At 37.4% G+C, this 17,219-nt stretch overlaps 1 protein-coding gene across 1 annotated transcript in view; it reads left to right on the forward strand.

Moving 5' to 3' along the window:
* The first annotated feature begins 7,637 nt into the window (after positions 1-7,637).
* The window catches only part of b3galt1b (UDP-Gal:betaGlcNAc beta 1,3-galactosyltransferase, polypeptide 1b), a 97,442-nt gene continuing 87,860 nt past the window's right edge, over positions 7,638-17,219 (forward strand). The window contains exon 1 of the mRNA XM_066688204.1: positions 7,638-7,744. The gene's annotated coding sequence lies outside the window, so the exon portion shown is untranslated. The remainder of the gene's footprint in view (positions 7,745-17,219) is intronic.

Consider the following 17,219-nt stretch of genomic DNA (forward strand, 5'->3'; position numbering starts at 1 on the left):
AGTAATTAAAAGAGAAGGACCCCCCTCAAATAGGGCAGAACATACATATGAAATATATAAATATTTTTTTTCATATTGCTTTTATTGTAGGTGATGGTGGACATACTAAAATGTCAATTTTGAACTTATATTTTATAAGTCGCCCTGGATAAGGGCGTCTGCCAAGAAATTAATAATAATAATAATAATAATAATAATAATAATAATAATAATAATAATAATAATAATAATAATAATAATAATAATAATTTAAAGTTATTATTTTCCTGACACATAAAGTAGTTTAAAACTTAATTTAGTAATGCTGTCAATACAGACAGAAGAAAAGACACAGTTGCAAAATGTCATAATGGCTGCCAGAATTAGGCAATCAAGACATTACAAACATGATGCAGCAAAAGCAGGGCCGTGGTTTTAAATCTAATCAGATATTGGCCGAACCATAATACATCTTAGCATTCAGTTTTGAAAATAATAGTTTGTTGGTTTGGCCAGAATTGCACAACAAGAGGAGATCAAAACCTTGCTGCTATGCCCACAATACCATTTAAATTTGAACCAAACTTATGACAAAAACTTTTGCCCAGCATATACAACAATCATGATGGACTCCACTAGACCTCTGAAGGTGTGCTGTGGTATGTGGCACCAAGACGTTAGCAGCAGATCCTTTAAGTCCTGTAAGTTGCGAGGTGTTGCCTCCATGGATTGGACTTGTTTGTCCAGCACATCCCACAGATGCTCGATTGGATTGAGATCTGGGGAGGCCAAGTCAACACCTTGAACTCGTGATTCATCAGACCAGGCCACCTTCTTCCATTGCTCCGTGGTCCAGTTCTGATGCTCACGTGCCCATTGTAGGTGCTTTCGGCAGTGGACAGGGGTCAGCATGGGCACCCTGACTGGTCTGCGGCTACGCAGCCCCATACGCAACAAACTGCGATGCACTGTGTGTTCTGACACCTTTCTATCAGAACCAGCATTCACTTTTTCAGCAATTTGAGCTACAGTAGCTCATCTGTTGGATCGGACCACACGGGCCAGCCTTCGCTCCAATCAATGAGCCAGGGCCGCCCATGACCCTGTCGCCAGTTCACTTCTTTTCCTTCCTTGGACCACTTTTGATAGGTATTGACCACTGCAGACTGGGAACACCCCACAAGAGCTGCAGTTTTGGAGATGCTCTGACCCAGTCGTCTAGCCATCACAATTTGGCCCTTGTCAAAGTCGCTCAGATCCTTACGCTTGCCCATTTTTCCTGCTTCTAACACATCAACTTTGAGGACAAAATGTTCACTTGCTGCCTAATATATCCCACCCACTGACAGGTGCCATGATAACAAGATTATCAGTGTTATTCACTTCACCTGTCAGTGCTCATAATGTTATGGCTGATCGGTGTATAACCCACAGTGGTCAAGTTCTCTGAAAATGAGACCGGGTTGATACGCAAGTTACCACACGAATAATACGAATTCTGATTAGCAGTGAGGTTGATCTGCATGAATTCACCTTGAGGCTGTTTCATTTTATACAAGATATAGAGTAAGATCCATAAATATTTGGACAGTGACACAATTGTCATCATTTTGGGTCTGTACACCACCACAATCAAGATGTACTTTAAGCGTAGGCTTTCATCTTTAATCTGAACATAATCCTGAATTAAATTGTGAGTTTCAATACTTGGTTGCAAATCCTTCCTGACGTCTGGAACCCATAGACATCACCAGATGCTGGGTTTCTTCCCTGGTGATGTTCTGCAGCTGTCTTTAGTTGCTGCTTGTTCTTGGGGCGTTCTGCCTTCAGTTTTGCCTTAGAAATCAAAACAAACCAATCAGAGAGATGGCAAAAACATCAGGTGTGCTAGTTTTAACTTTCTGTTTTTATACGTTTTAGACAAAGAGATTCTAATCTCTTTCCTTCCAAACTTCTGATTGGTCAGGTTTGGGGTACTAAAATTGAAATTCAAATCGAAGCAGTCTTTGCCGTTCCTCTCCCTTGATTCCTACAGAAGGTGTATTGGGTGTGTGATGGCTTTGAAGAATGTGAAAATGGTTCAAATGTTACCTAGAGTTTCTAACAAGTTTCTGTCAAGTTTTAGTTCTATCAATTACATTTTCAGTTCCCTAAAAGCATGACCTTACAGTTGATACCAAACAACCAGGTGTTCTTTCTCGGTGATGTTACATTTGAGTCTTCTTGGAATTCCAGGGGGGCTGGCCTGATGCCCATGTCACTGTAGGAAAAATTAGGATGTGTGAATAATTCTCTTACCAAATGTTAATATTGCAATGTATGTGAAATATAAATGGTCCAATGGTTGTTTTAGCTAATGCTCTTTCTTTTAAGACCAAACATGGCTTGAGCATATTTTGGTTCTGAGGTAGAATTACTTAAGTGTCGTTAAATTAGTTTTAAGTCACCTTTTATTGTTTGTTATCAAACTGAGGAAGAAGCTGGATAACACTTGTGTTACCAGCATGTACTTTGTATTTGGGTTTGTTGCCCTGGTCTATGGAATATATAAAGTACCTTGAATGTCTGTGTTTCACAAAATAAATCTTCAGTTGGAATGTGGTGCTGGTCTCTGTGGAGATGGGCATGGCAGCCCATGTGTCAGTTTGGAGCATCTCCAGCATGGAGGTGTTATCTGTCGTACTTTGGTGAGCACAGGCCTGTGTCGTAAAACACAAAACTGCAAAGCTGTCTCCTTAAGTCCTTTAACACAAGCCTAAATTTTGCAGTTAGGAAGGTATAAGAAATTGTGTATATATTTGCCAAAATAAGGTTGCATGATTTACAAAGTGTGCATCAGAGAGGCTCATTTACTTCCGTTGATCCATATAATGGCTTTCGACTAGATAAAAGAAAGAATGAAAGAAAGAAAGAATGAAAAGAAAATGGATTGGATGAAATGTAGTGTAATAGAAAAGTGTACAAAAACATTGTTGAATGCAGGAAAAATAGAAACAGGGTCAATATTATAGACCTTAAAAGAGACTGAATGAATGGCTGTATGTTTAAATCTAAAACAATTGTTACATAGTCTTAGTTGGTCATTTGCCAAATAGCTAACCAAACTGTGTTTTGCAAGACTTCTTAAAAGATTATTTTATTGACCACATGAAGCCAGTTACATTATTCTGACCACACTACATTAGTCAACAGCAAAATATGTGCTGCTTTTCTGGAGATACATGAACAAACACAATGTCTTAGGTGTCAAATATTATATTTTTTTGGGGGCTCATAACCTCGATATCCAGCTAATCCAGCTGAAATGCATTATCTCATATTCACAGACAAAAATCTTAATTTTGTAATGATTACATCGTTGCAGCCTTTCTATCCAAGTGATGTCACCAAACAATACAGACTTGTTGGTGGGATAAAGTTCACAAATTCTAATACATTTATGGCACTAATATTAAGTGTCATACACACCTTCTCTAAGCTCTGAATGTATTCTTAAGTAATATTGATCAGATGGTTATCACTAATAGCCTTAAATTCAGATGAGCACTTAATACAGTGAGCATTATTATCACCAACATTTTCTGAACTACATCCATCTTGAGATGTGTTCACGTGGAGAATGGCCTGCTTGTTAAGGGCAACGTTGTCTCTTTCTCTTTGAAATCCGGCTACACTGCTTAAAAAGGTGATTCAATTATTAATGTTGCTTCCTGGAAAAAAAATGAAACTGTAAAAGAGGATTTTGATGATGCGAGTGAATATTCCTTAGATGTAAAGTAACAGCAGGACTAAAAAATATAATCACCTCATAACAGTAAAGGATAAAAGAAGAATGGCAGTGGTGCAATCAAACAAACAAATATTTCAGATGCCTTGAAGACCAAGCTTTACATCAAATATAATCTTGGGTATTTCTTGTTTGTTTGTTGATTTGTTTTCTATTGACCCTCATTAATAACCCAGCTCATGTATTCGAGGGAGGTGAATCTGTCTTTATGTTGTATATATTATAATAAATAAGACAATTATGGGAAAGAAAAGACAGCACATAGTGGAGAATCTTGTAGAGCTCTATTTAAAAGCACAGGGGTCATTTTCAGATTTAAGTAATGTGTCTGACATCAGTTATTGGCAATACATGACATATAGTGCTATTTATTGATCATGACAATTAATATGTAGCATGTCTCCTTTCCCCAACTGGAAAATAATCCCCAATGGTGAAGACCTCTAGCATGGTGGATGATAGTGCAGGTAAGTGTTCAATTTGTGCAATGTTAGGACACATGACCAGCAAGGGAAACAGGAAACCACGGGAAGTGGAATTGAACTGTACTATACACTATACACATCATGACATGTACAGTTTGTATTTTAAGGTAGTGTTCAGTATGCACATATATGTTTGATTTCCTAATTTCGTTAACCAAGATCTGATTTTAAAAACATGAACATCAAATTATGATTTGCTTTGGATTATTTCAATAAAAGCGAAAGAACATTTGTATAGCTTTTAAAAGGATGCATTCATTAAAGTCAGTAGTCTGCATATTCTTGGATGTTTAATTCTGTGTGCTTTGACAGTAGACAGTACACTGTGATGAGCATAAAGGTCATATATTAGAAAGACCTTAAACATTTAATGAAGTAGCCTACACTTTGATATCATGTAGCACACAGAGGAACCATCCTTATTACGGTTACAGTTCCAAAGTGATCGTGTGCTAATATGTATTGAAGTGTATGAGGCCTTTATTTTTTGTATTAATAACTTTAATAAAAGTATGTGTTATATTAATGAATTACCATAATTGCTTTCAACATTTTAGTAATCTGAAATTATGCAAAAAAAGCACATTTGTACTCTGGGGAAGGAAAGTGCATGCAAAGCAAGAGAAAAATAGCATTTCTTATTGTTATCATCAAAAATTAAGATGCAAGGCAGGAGGAATCTTTAAGTAATGCAGCAAGTCATTAAGATACTAATATGAAATTTAGGAATGCAAAAGGCTGGAAAAACCTTTAGCATTTAAATTACTTTATTAATGTTGTTCTTGCATGATCTAATACCTGTAAGTAGATTATTTGCAGCATTGATGTGTTGCATTTGTGATTTACAAAACAACAGTACATACATTTATTTGCTAAAATAATTTTGCATTCACATTCAGCTGTAATGCATTTTTTTATTTTGCCTACCACTGATGTATGGTAAGCATTCCTTGGCAGAATATAATCAGTTTATTTATAGTTTAATAAATCAGAAACATAGAAAGAAGGACATATTTAGTTAATCAATACAATGCATCTTGTGTAAAAGTCAAAGTTCATGCAAAGATCACTTACAGCCCAACCATCATTCCAAATTAAACTGGTTAAAACATAACATAATTAAACAATATCATACTTAGAAGAATAGAATAGGTGATATACATACAAGAGAGATCCATATAAATTAAAATGAATCTCCACATTACATTATTTGATTTGTTTTGTATCCAAAGGTGGTAAGATTGCATTTTTTTCTGTAAGACAAAAGTTGGTAAGATTATTATTGTGTAGGCTATGTTTTTTATCATGCATGATTAAAAACAGGTGGAGAATTGCTTGGCTAATTAATTACTTAAATGATTACTGGGACATATTAAATCTGAGTAGAAGCAAATTGGAAACAGAGGGCTATCTTCTGGCTGGAGACATTGTCTGATGTTATGAAGCTATTAAACCTTTCAGCTAGAGACTGTTTTTTTCAACTATAAATACTCCGAAGAGTAATTCTTAATGGTTTTATTTTACAAAGGAAACATCATCATGGACTGGAATGCTGGTGGGAGCTCATTCTAAATAGCATAACTGCAGCTGTCTATTCTGTGCATTTTTAGGACATGCAAGTGGTTCCTTCTTTCAGTTTATAATTGCTATGACTGTGTTTTACTCTGAAAGCAAATAACTCTTCAGGTCAAATGACTGACACAGCGGCTTCCAGTAAAATAGCATACAAATTACTGGTTGACAACAGTCCAGGGCAATTTTGAAAACAACATGTACATGTAGAGCACTGGCAAACCGGGTTGCTATTACACAGAAAAAAGTTACATTTACACCATATTAGGCTGACTGACTGTCAAACCTATTAATTTTTACGACCTCTTACATGTTTTGTCTAAGCCAATAGGCTCCAAAAGCTCAATCATTAACTCAGCAACTAGAAAGCTGGAAAATTACACATTGTGGAATTGTTGAAATACACAAATACTGCAATAAACACACACACACACACACACACACAAATGTACAGTTAATGTAATGTATTGGATTATGATTCTATGTTAACTTTGTGAACCGGCTTGGATAGATGTGTCTGAGAAATTAATAAAACATAACACACATTCAGACATGTTATTTATTTATTTATTTATAAATATTTTTTCTGATGCAAACATCAAACACGAATTTTGAATATGACACTAATTGAATTCAGACTCTCGTCAAGGTCTGCGTCAGACAGCTGGTGGTACATAATTGAAAAGGCCTACGCAAGGTTGAAGCTCTAAAAATGGCGCAATTGAGGGCAGGATTCAAAATGTGAAAGATCCTCTCTTTATTGAGTTATTAGCATAACATCAAAAAGACACACTGTCAGTGTCAAGAGTTGAATAAAAAATAAACCAAAAAGGGCCTTTCTATACCTATAAAAATAGGTATAGGTTTCTTTCATGTTTGTAATATTCTAGGGATGCTTAATTTAAACTGACAACTAGTGTATTTCTATTTTATTTTTTTAATGCTGAGACTTACTAAGAGTTTATGAGCTAACAGGTGACATTAGAACTGTTTTGAGAGACATGGTGAGATAATTGGCATATTAATTGGCTATGGGTTTTGGAATATTTCTAGTTTTAGAGATTGTAATTTGCACTTTATTTTAAAACAGACTGAACTCTTATCATCACCAAGACAATCCAAGGCAATTTAACATGAACAGTCCTGTTTTCTTGTGCAGCTGAAGCACTAGGCTGTCAACTGGATACTTGTGTAAATTGGACGTGTGTAATAATTGACAGGCTCCTGTGAGGAGGTCCAGCTGCAATGTTGAAGAGGCGAGCACTGCACCTATGGATGATGTGGGCGGCACTGACTGAGATTATAGCACTTCATTGCATAACAATATCACAACATCACCAAGACACAAAGTGTTAATAAGAGTCACCTTTTTGTGTGTGTGTGTGTGTGTGTTATATATACTATTGTCTTTTTGGTTTCTTGGATGTTCCTAGGTTATGTTTTTGATCTAAGCGTGCATGAATGCTGTGACTAAAAAAAAAAACAAAAAAACCACACACAACCGTGGTCTTGAAGAGCAAAAGTTACATCGGATTTGACAAACGCTTTGATCGATTCGCACCATGCATGGATCGCTGTTACCGCAGACAAATGATACGACTGATCAACATGCATGACAGAAGCAAAGCCCTGTTGATTTTGATCCGAGACTTGCAACCCCAGCACACAGACAAACACACTCATCTGCGGAGACAGTCTACCGTGCTGCACATCCCCGTGTGTCTCTAACAGACGGATTGGCCGGCCTGCTGGTCGCGATGCTGCCGATTGGGTAGCTCTCTTGTCAACAGCACAGGCGAGCCTATGTTCCGCTATCATGTTTCTTTGAGACCGATAGTTTCTTGTCCAGAGATGCTGATCTGGGGACAGTCGTAGCATCAGCACCACTACTAGTCTCTCCGGGATGGAGACAACGCAGCCGGTAGGTACGAGGTGTTTTACTGTGGACGTCTTCGGGTGAAATGTGTCTGCCTTTTAGGATAGGGGCATTGAGGGTAACCTTCACGTCCACACCAGTTAGGGCTTACAGGACGCTTTGCTGCCAGGTACGATGCTTTAGTCTCTCTTTTTGAACAAGTCTGGCTTTGTTGGATTACTGTGAGAAAATGCATCTCCTCCCCCCCCACTCGTGTCCTCCAGTCGGACGTGCACTCCGGGGGGATGCTGTGCAGGACTTTGCATCTCTGCTGCCCGGGACAGCGCTCTGCTCGCTTCATGGATATGCGCTCTTGGTTTACTTGCCAAATGGTTATTTCATTACAAGCCAATATGTCGGTGTGTGTTTGATCAACTTGGCAAACCTCCCCGCTGTGGGGTGACTGCGGGATGTGTATCCTTCACCGCTGTCTGGGTTATGAGGGCAATCCGAGGGAGATGGATGCGTTTGCTGGAAAGTGTGCGTCTGGGCAGTTTTCGAGCTGGGTATTATATGTAATGCAAAATAATGCGAATAGAGAGAGCCGAGGCACACAGTGCTGCTACTTTGTGTAATTGCACGGCGGTGGGCTTTGCATCGTGCAAGTTCACTTACCATCGCAGGAGTCAATAGTGGATGCTCAGGAATGTAGACCGTTTCCGGGAGTGTGTACAATAATGCCATTGCATTGATGTGTCTGCTCAGATTCCCATACTTTTCCAATAGTGTAAGTGGAGGATAAGGTTAGGTTAAAATATGAACTTTATCAACTGTAAAAATGAAGTACAATTCTGGCGGGTAACGTTGCAGCAAGGCTGATCAATGTTGCAGAGACGTTGTGCGTTACTGAGGCGCATTTCCAGTGGACAGTGCAACTTTATAATTGGGCGGAGGGGGTCCTGAGTATCATTGCATTGTCCAGGGGCTGCAGTATTGCCTTCGTCTTTGACATCAATACACGGGGATAATGTGCATTTAACGCAGCGTTGTCACTGACGGTGGGCACTGATTGAAAACAGACGACACATCTGGGGTAGTTGCAATTATGGTGCATGGTTTTCTAGGAAGACGAGACTAAAAGGTAAGGCTTGCTCCCCTATGCAGTCTTTATATATCTTTGACTTTATGTATTTTATGTCTGTCAGAATGTGGATAGGTTTGATATTAATTTCCAAGTTGAAATGATTGAACATAAACATATTTAAACACATTGATACCCTAAAGGGAATAATGTCCCCTTCGAACCAACACACCTAATCAAATTAGTACAACTGTAAGCATTTTGAAGAAGGAGTCAAATGGAAATGAATATCCACCTCTTGAGTCTTTTTTTTTTTTTGTTATATATAAAACAACTGCTTTATTTATTTGTTTGATATGTGGGTAGTAGTATTCATCATTTCATTTCTGAAGATAGGCTTTTGAGTTCCTGTCAAAGTAGGTGTTTCTTTGTACGTTTTGCCTTACAATGCGAGTCATCTTTAGCTTTTTAAAGGTGTCAACCCTGCTTCGTTGATACAACTTATAACACATATAACACAGTATACGCTACTATGACATAAAAAATCACTCGCGTACAAGCCACTCATAATTGGGAATTAAAGCAATCCCAAGCGCTGATTTATTTTCTTCAGTGGGTGTTATGGACATGGACTATATGTGATGTAAAAGGCACATGGCTTTCTCAGGAATTAGTCAAATTACCCTTTCAATGAAGTTAGTCTGCTAAAGTCACTAGATTTGTCTGTAGAGGACAGATGTGGCGCTTAAGAAGTATTTTTACCCACAATACCTAGCAATTAATTTCAATTACAATTACAGGGACAGTATTTAGAATTACCCATCAAAGGCTTCTGGTGTCGCTGTAAACCACACTCGACAGTTGGAGTGCATTAGGTGTACAAGTATTTCTGTATGATGTGTCCTATTTACCATTGTTTTACAAGTGTGGATGCATTTCATATCCAATAGACATGGTTGGCAGTTTCTTGGTTTGCCTTTTCATCCTGAAAGATAAAGACCAGTGCTCCTCAAGCAGTCTGTTTGAGTCCCAGTTTGTAGCAGCATGTTAAATCACTGACTGTATTTGTTTATCAATTAATTTTATTTGTACTGATGCCTATTCACACAAAGTGCAATGCATTTATCGAAAGATTATTATGTATGCTTACTATGAATGATAAAAGATTCAAGCAGAGATTATACATTTTTGTTGTTAGGATGTTTCATTGAATTTTCCTTAATTTTTTGTTGCTGAGGTTGACCATGCACAATAAGCCCTGAATTACAGTGCGGCGTTTTAAAACAGACCAATATCCAAACTGCTCTGAATGCTAAGAAGTAACCTGTATTTGCACATAGATGCGATGGACATGTTTCAATTGGCAGTTTCCTTTTTAAAGTGTAGGTTTTCCCACTTGATATTGCTTCGTGAAACTGTGAAATCTGACTCTCAGAGGTTCACCTTCACAATGCCTTTGTAGCAATATGCAGCTCAAAGCGTTTTCACGTCATTTGAATTGTAATTGTCTTGCTGGAAATATTTTCTGCAAACTGAACTCCTGTCGCCCATCTGTATAGATGTTGCATGGCAGACCACTAACAGATGCCACTTTCCCTTTATCCACACAGTCCCAGCTTTAGCCTGACACGTCCCTTGTGTAAAATAAAGATATATTTTATTGTGTGGGACTTCTTTCTCATCCACATGTTTAGTTTTGGATGCCACTCTGATTCTTACATTGAGAGTGTTTGGCATCTTACCAGTAACCTAACTGTAACTACTAATAACAGTTTTATTTCAGTTTTAATTTCCTTGGGGAACACTACATAACTCTAAAATGAGGATTTGGTAGTTTAATTTAAATTAGTTGTTGACATTTTATAGGTTTTCTTATTATTAGACTTAATTTACTAAAAGCAAAAAAAGATTTTCCAAAGCAGAAAATGATTTTCTTAATACAGCTGAATCGTAATTGGCACATTTCTACTAGACTTATTAAAATAATTTCGGAAAACAATTATGTTTTGTCCATTATTCCTTATTTGTGGGCACCGTAGAAAGGGCATTATTATAATATTTACTATTTTGTGCAGTCTGCAGTTTGCAGTTAGCAAAGGATAAACTTGATCTCCATGTTTTACCATAACCCATTTTCAGATTTAATAAGGCGTAGTCATTTCGCAAGTTATGGTAATTTTCTTGTAAAACGCAATATTGATAATTCAGTCAAGCAAGCAGATGAAATAGAAATAGATGTTGAAAGCTTTTGGGTCCTTCCTATATGTTCACATTTCATGACTGTCCTCTTTATTATTTATTTATTTTTATTTTTATATTGTATGAACTGAAAGAGCGAGTACAGAAGGAATGCTGATGATCTGGAAGGAGGTCTGATCCTCAAGGGTGAATAAGGGGGTCAAAATGAGAGGTGGGAGACATGAATTCAGAGCATCCTAAGAAAGCTAGTAGGAACGAAGCTTGGAGAGATAGGTCTCAGAATGACAGACGAGTGGTATCCGTTACTTATTGTCATGATGTCGTGTCTTAGTGTGTCTGTAGTGATGGGCAGGAGAGAATGGGGAAGTGCTGTTTCAAATTTTGGATTCCTGGAAGAAGGAGGTTTATTTAGGGTGAGAGATGATTTGGGCTTGGGTCACCTTGTAGGAGTTTATAAAGTGAATGCCTGATCAATGTCCTTTAGCGGAAGAACTGTGAGATTTGAATAGAATAAAACTGATGCAGGCTGATATTGTTAGTGAATTGAGTGAAAGAAAGGGTGCCGAATGATTGGATTAAAGTGGATTGGTAATGGGATATTATCTGGAAGTAAGGTGAGGAGCTTTTACATTTGCATAGCAGACTGGTTAAGGGTGTCTGCTTAAGGAGAGATAAATGCGTGGTGGCCAGAACGATCATTTATGTGTACCAGCTGAACTGCCATGGTGGATTATGACCCTAGTTTGTTTTCTAGGTAGATCCCTCCAAAGGAAAGCATTAGAGGCAGAGGACGTGCTGGGTCCCAAGGCGCAGTTGACAGGACAGGAGGAGAATGGCAGTTTGATGGATGGGTGGGGCGGAGGGCAGCCCTGGGACTTAGCAAGAATCACAGAAAGGAAGGGAATGATGGGAATGGATGGATGCAAGGACAGTGAGAAGGGCTGTTGGGTTAGAAGAGTGGGCCATTGGGGGCCAGCACTGAGGAGGGGATATAAGGGAGCGATTGGGGCCAAACCTGTGAACGTGGAAGAGCGTCTACTTGCTGCTGCCGGAAAGGCGTGGGTTGTGGGTCCAGTTGCTAGGAGATCCCACAGTTTTGTGTCAGGGAAGGGAGTCGGGAGCCAGACACGGGTGCAGGCGATGCCAGGAGCAGGGAAGGTATACAGGATGGCTCTATGGGAATGGGATTTGAGTGGAGGAGCCCCGTTACAGGCAGGGAATTAAGCTCCTGGAACAGTTCATCATGGGAATCAGGCAAAATTTCCATTACAGTTGATTGAAGGGAGCTGGAAGTAGGTGTTTGGGTGGAGAAGCAGGGTGTGGGCCTAGCTCAGGAAAGCAGGTCGATGAGATCCTTGAGGTCAGGCGGCATAGCACTTCAACAATGTGAAATGATGAACGCTGTGGGTGTGTAATAAGGACAGGGTATTTATACTTTATTAGGAGGATGTGAGAGAGCTGAGTTAGAGTGGTCTACTTTTTATTCCAGTATTTCCAGTTTTTAGAAATTTTTAGACAGAAGATTTTAGATTCACCCAATTTTATAGATATATGATATGGTTATTGGCTATATTCCAAACTGAGTATTGATTTCTCAAAACAATCGACTATAAATCTATTGTAAGTTTGGAAGACATGTGACTGTGTGTACCTACTATAACTGAGATATACAAATGTTATGTTGCGATGTGTTTTCTGTTTTATTTCCTATTTCTGTTAAAACCACCTATAAATATTGGTTATGAACTTTAGAACATTGTAGGAAATACACATTTAAGATTATTTCATGCTCCTCCACTTTATTAATATGGCATAATAGCAGTCACTTTGAAATGCTTTACATTAACTTACAATGAAAACAGAAAATAACATCTTAAATTAAAATATGAAAATTATTTTTGTCAGATTACATTATAGAGTTTTGAATGTAGTTTTCAGAGTGTAAGTAATTTTACGTTCTGTAAATGTACCCTTATATTATTTTACACTGAATAATTAATATTATTATAATTTGTTTGTAGAAAGTATAAAGAAATGTTTACTTTGACCCCTCTTTGACTTTATGTAGGCATTACTGTGTGGAAAGAGTGATGCTTTCCTTAACATTTTCATCGCACTCCCTTGAGAAATGCCTCCAGGCTTCCTATCTCACTTCTGAATGGTGTCATCTGTGATTTTGAGTGATTTCTCTGTGTCTAACTGTCAAGGTAATTTCTCACCCACTTAACGGTCTTACAGGTACCTAAAGTCAGATAAATTAAAAAATCATCGTAATGGTTTGGGTTTCCTATATCTATGAAGATACTGTGTCATGTTGTTTTATTTCTTCACATCCTGGAGTTAAATTATTAATGATTTAGAAATGGGGACATGCCTGCCTCCCGTAGCACAGCTTTTTCATGATCTCGGAGCTGAGCTACTGAAACGACTCATATTATATCAGTTCCATGATGCGAAAACAGACTTGACAACTCACCCAAGGAAACCAAACCTGGACTAAGTAAAATGGCCAGCTAGCATTCCCTTGGTTGTTATGATAATTTTCTGGTTTCTCGCTATAATAATTAAATATTAACACATTCAGGTTCATATGCAGGTGTTAATTCATTAACGGTTTACAAGTTGAAATTTCCATGTGTTACACTCAACATATTGTCCTGTCCTGAATACTCCTGAATTATAACAGCCCATTAGAGAACACAAATAAATAAATACAAAATGTATAAACTATTAATACAGACAACACCAAATGTGCTCATTACAAACATGAAGGGATTATGAAGTGCAGATATCATACAAAGATAACAGAATAAAATCTAAATGATAAAGTATTGATATGCAGACCATTAATAAGCAAAATAAATCATACATGTAAATACAATCCATAAAAAGTCACTTAGTGTTGTCTTTTGAATTTCTCTGCCACCGGTACTTGCAACATTTAATGAGGTCTTGACTCATTAAGCCATTCCAGAAGAAGCGCGGCTCTTTCTGCCTTCTTTCATACATGCAACATTTGCTGAATGTGTTAGATCATTATCCAAATGAAAGATACAAGAACACAGATCCACCTTCCTTCTGCTGTCACAACATGAGGGTTTATGTTATATATGTAGCAGGCGATGTTCAGATTGCCAGCCGATCTGCTATGATCTCCCTTAGCCCGAGTTGCTGGTCTGCCTACCCTGTTTGACTGCTGACTGTATACACTGTTCGTCGCCTTTTCCTTCTTGAAAAACTTTCCCCTCTTTGTCTAACATAAAACGAAGGAAAAGTTTTACTCACAAACATCAAAATGCTTTTGTGTGCATCTGATCTGTCACAAAACACCGTTCCTGGGAAAATACAAGCCCTAACGTCTTGCTACCATACTGACAATTCTAGCGTGGAACAAATCCTTTCATTTTTACTTTAAGACTTTGTCACTTGAAGGAGTTAATTTATAGAGATTATTGCATTCTTAAATATTTAATGTAGCACAGAGGTTTTTTTTTATGTAGCGTCCTATTCTTTGCCACTTTGTAAAAAAATATATTTGAGTTCATTTATTTTTCTTAAATTCTATCCCTGTGTATCTTTCAGAGACAGTCGAGGGTAGTCAGATCAGGAAGTCTGTGCCTGAGGGAGTATATATTTTTTCCCACACTGTTGTTTCATCCTGACTGTTGTTTTCTGTTTCCTAGTAAACCAAGATTGTTCTTCCTCATATCTGTCATGTGTGAGTGCATTATGTCCTCCTTTTGTTTCCCTTTGGGGAGGGATGACCATGAACTGCTACTAACATTTATTGCACTTCATTCATCTTCCTTATCACCTGATGGTAATAATTCACTTTCTGTCATTGTCATCTGTGAGTCAGCTCATCGCACAACCATGTTAATGAGCAAAGAAACATCTGACCCAGACCATGATACCCTTGTTTGTTCTTTCCTCCACGGTACACTTTTAATCAGACATTATCTGCTTTATTTTTCATGCTGTTTTGGAGTTTGTCTGTTTTTTTCATGGAAATGTATTCTTATTTTTAAGTACTGACTCAAATCCAATTATAAAAAGATGAACTGCAGTTTAGAAGTCACTGATAACAACTTGTGTGCATTGATCTGTCTCAGCACATGCATGATCTGTTGGTAACAAGGCAGCTAAGGAACCAGACATCTTTGGACATCCACTGTGACTATTGTGTCATTTCAGGCACAGCTTGAAATGAATCAAGATTTAAAATATTACATTTATTTGGATTATTTTTTCTTGCCGCTGTACCATTTATCCCTAGAACATTAATATCTAGAGGAATATAATTAAAAATGCAGTCCATTTTCAATACTTTCCTTTTCTTTAATGTTCTTAAATGAGAACATTAAAAGGAGAAATGGACAGTAAGTCTAATGAATCCACATTTATTTAAAATAAAGCAACTTTTGTCACAATGTTTACAATCACATTGTGCTGAGGTTTGTCATTTCAACCATGTCCTTTTTATATTTTCTTCATAGAAATCTCTATAGAAATCTGATTGGACAAATGGGTCATGTGTTACTTTAAAATATAAATCAGGCATGGGTTGTTTCTCTTCATGTAGTGTGTAGCAACCATTACTTAGACATTTTAATTGGTTTTTGTCTGTAAGGTGCATCCATCTACCCAATTCTCAGCCTGTGGTCAGGCTGCAGTGGTGTCAGATGGTTGCAGGAGTTGTGGGGTTTAGGGTGTCACTGAGTTAGTGGAAATGTAATTGCATGGTGGCAACTTCTTCTCTGTTTTTTTTTTAGTTCTCTCCTTCAGGGTCCTTTGTCGAGTCATTTAACTCGGCTGTTCTAAATGACTTTTTAATATAGTACTCACTTTACTAAACACAGCATATGAGTCCATTTGTGTTTAGTTTTGCTTTCCATGTTTGAAGCCTTTTTTACCTAAAATCGATAATTTTACACTTGAGGTTTGAATCCCTGGCTTAATTGGCATGGGCAGTTAACCTAGAGGTTGTTTTGGCGTACTTTCTATTTAACTTCCGATGATCACTTGTAGCACAGTCTCAGTTGCAAACAGAATAATTATTCATGGAGCTTGTCTACCATTTTTTGATGTAAAAGCCTCGATCATTACTTACCAATCTTTATGCATGTTAAAAAAGCAATTGGTGGTTACAGAACATTGTAAAAAGCTATAAATTACTTCTTAAAAGAAAGTAGACATTTATGATCCCAGCTGTGCATGGTGAACGTGTAATGGTGTAGGAATTGTTCATTGCTGCCTGCAGCCCCACCATTTGTGGGCAACATCTCTCATTGGTGATGCATTAGAGTTATAACCTCAAATGCCTCAAGAAAAAAAGCATTAGAATCAAGCAATCTCTAAATTCTCTTGGTAGTATTTTGTTTGTATCCTATGCTACAGTGCTTAATTACACTGGCTAGCCCTAGTCCATTTTGGATTAATGCTGTAGTGAGAATGTAAATAAACAACAAAAAAATGTATAGAATAAATCTACTTCAAATACCAATTATTATTTTTTTTAAGTACTGCAAGAGAAGAACTAAATTACATTTTAGATCATATTTTTCATTGTGACCTTTATAAATGTAAGCTGTTCGCTTATTAGGTTTTGAATTAGTGAAATATGCCGCAGAGTTGAATTGTTATCAGCAGTGAGGACATTCAAACACAGCCTGTTTTTGTTAAGAGTTAAATTAAATGAATGTTGCAGATTGAAAGAATGTATCAGGTATGCATAACTGAAATAATTTGGGGAGGAAGGGGGGGGGGAAATTGGCAGATTGACAGCACTGAATTGCATCAGTGTTTGACATTTATCTTTCAGAGAGAACACAAAGGTACATTAAGTGATTTCTTTAAAAAAAGCAATAATGGGCACTCATACTGAGAGACAGTTGGAGTCACTTCACCTCTTATGATCCAGCTTGATTTCAATGCTGTGGTGAAAAACTAATGCAACTCGTAGTGCTCTGTCTGTAAACTACACTGTACTAGTGATATTTCTGTAAAAGCAGCGTTTTGTGTTCATGTAATTTTGAAGCGCATAAGAATACTGTTCAGCTTCTAACAAAAAGTATTCAGTAAACGTTAACATTTTGAAATGCCACTAAATTTTTCCACTAAAGTTGAATTGTCTGTTGTATATATCATTCTGATTTTGTAGGATGGTCTTTGAGATTAACTTTTGCCAAACTGAGATAATTTGTTATTTGCTCTGGGTCATTTGTCAGTGCTGCTAATTAAATATTTTATTTTCCGCTGGCT

The sequence above is a fragment of the Amia ocellicauda genome, chromosome 16, assembly GCF_036373705.1.
Source record: "Amia ocellicauda isolate fAmiCal2 chromosome 16, fAmiCal2.hap1, whole genome shotgun sequence".
Classification (NCBI taxonomy): Eukaryota; Metazoa; Chordata; class Actinopteri; order Amiiformes; family Amiidae; genus Amia; species Amia ocellicauda.